Here is a 2,517-nt window from a genome sequence, read left to right on the forward strand (position 1 = left end):
TTTTCGCCCTCGAGGGGGCTGGGGAAATGGCCAAAACGGTAAAACATTATTTTGGGGGATTAAGGGTAGCTCGAAAATTTTTCGATTTTTGTCGCACAAATTCACACTAATGGCGCACTAATTTTTGGTAAAAAAAAAAATCCAGAAAAGGCGATTAATTACACTTAGAGGGGGCCAGCGAACATTTCACCAGCCCCCCCCCCCCCAAAGTTTTTTTGAATTTGTCCTAAATTTTTTATCGCACAAATTCACACAAATTCCACACTAATTAATGGTGAAGAAAAAACAACGGTTTTTTAACTTGGGGGGGGGGGCTGGTGAAATGTACGTAAATATTTGTTAAGTTTGTAAAAATGAACATTCTAACATATTCCACATCGGAGTTTTCTTAAATGGAAAATATGATACCTTTAATAATGATTAAAATATTTAAGGGAATATTGCATTAATAATAAATTATTTGGACTTTGAATTAATGTATTGAGAAAAATTATTAATAATTAAAATCGAAATGCAAAAAATTTTTCAAAACCGAAACGTATTAATAATTAAAATATTTTTTAATAGAATGTTTCTATTAGGAATAAAAGTCCCATGAGTGCCCCATATGCTACTTTTTTTTGGTATATATATACTATTATTACCCATACGAAATTTTGTCTTAGAATTTTAAAAGTTATACAATTTTTAAAACATTACTTATACGCAATTTTGCCTTAGGATTTTAAAAGTTATACAATTTTTAAAACATTATTTATACACAATTTTGCCTTAGGATTTTAAAAGTTATACAGTTTGTGACACTTCGGAGATGTTCGACATTTCCGATAGCGCACCCATGAGGTCCTGGGACTGAACCTTATGACCTATGTGCCACACTGCGTGGAAACCCGAGGGCTTCGTCGGCGGAACACATAGGTTTTGTGGGCAAATGAATTTTCAAGATTTATAATAATGAAATATATATAACTCTTAACTTAAACTAGGGGAAAAGGTAACCATAAAAAAATATAACTGGTTGTTTTTTTACAATAATAATTAATTTAGAATATATTTCACATATGCAATTTTTTGCAAAATAGTAAGGTAAATGCAGAGAGAAATAATAATGTGACAATGAGCGAATAATAATATGACAATTATGATTTAATATAATATTTTAGGACACATGGTTGGTGTGCAACAGTTAACAAATAATGTGGTTGACATATTATCGAATATAATAATTTAGGGTAAATGACAAGGCATACATTATTTAACTACATATATATTTTAATAGGAGAAAATAGAGAATATAAAAGCAAATAAAATACTCGCAGGTTTAGTCATATTCGTTTACATTGGCGGCAGGCGATCTGGGACCGGCAGTGCCCTCCAAGCACGCTCTTTTGTTAATTATATACGACGTAATTGATCTACGTCTTATTTTAAGTATAGGGAAAGCGACTAAAAGGGGCTTACGTCTTGCGACGTCTACAGTTACGTGCCTGATACATTGGGGGGGAGGGGGGGGAAATTATATGTTACGGCGTGCTGCTTTCTGGCGACTGGTTGTGGTTGACAGTGGTACTCCGATAATATGGGTGGGCTAGCTGTTGCCGCCGGCACACACGCGGCCGGCACGGCCCACCTGGTCGTCGGAGAAAAACACATCATCGCGACGTAGTAGGGACGCATTTTCTGGTTGTCACGGCCACCACGGCCCGCTGGTATGGACAGCCCATCATGGCGATTGGTCAACCACGGTTCAAAATATAAAAACTGAAGATGATATCAAAAATTACGGGTGTCGACACGTGTGCGCGGAGAGTGTTGGAGTCCGGGAGACGTAATATCTGAGACTATATACCAACGAGGATATCTGGAAAACGACCGCTCATAATATAAGCACAATCTAAATGCCTATTACAGGTAGGTATATTTAAAATCTCAATCGATTGAAAATTAAAAACGAAAGCAACAAAACATTTACCTACTTAATCATACACGATTCATTATGCCTACATTTCCCAGTGAGTAATCAGTCAAAATAATATATTATAGTAATTTATGCTTTCGTCTTCAAATAATTGAAATAATAAACTATAAATTAAGGTGCGTGACGCTGGCACCTGCCAGTTTGAATTTCAACTCAAAAGCCACATCGGTAATTGTTAAACAATTTGTACAAATTTGTAACCACAATTCCAAAATTTGTATACCCCCCCCCCCCCACCGCCGCCCGTAAAATCCAAAAACCAGTGTCACGTGATGCTGGCACCCGGATATTGATGTATTTAGCCTATCGACCAAAAAACCACATCCACAATTGTTATACAATTTGTGTAAATAGTGTAAATAGTGTAAATTCATAATTAATCCATAACGATATAAGCCATAAGGTATTCGGGATTCGTGTTGATTAGGTGTGTACTTGGAGCCAGGGCTTAGCACCCGAATCATTTATTCGGGTTTCGGGTTACGGGTACTGGATGTATTCGGTGTTCAACACCGGAATAAAAAGTTTAAATAAACATT

Source organism: Acyrthosiphon pisum, chromosome X, assembly GCF_005508785.2.
Source record: "Acyrthosiphon pisum isolate AL4f chromosome X, pea_aphid_22Mar2018_4r6ur, whole genome shotgun sequence".
Classification (NCBI taxonomy): domain Eukaryota; kingdom Metazoa; phylum Arthropoda; class Insecta; order Hemiptera; family Aphididae; genus Acyrthosiphon; species Acyrthosiphon pisum.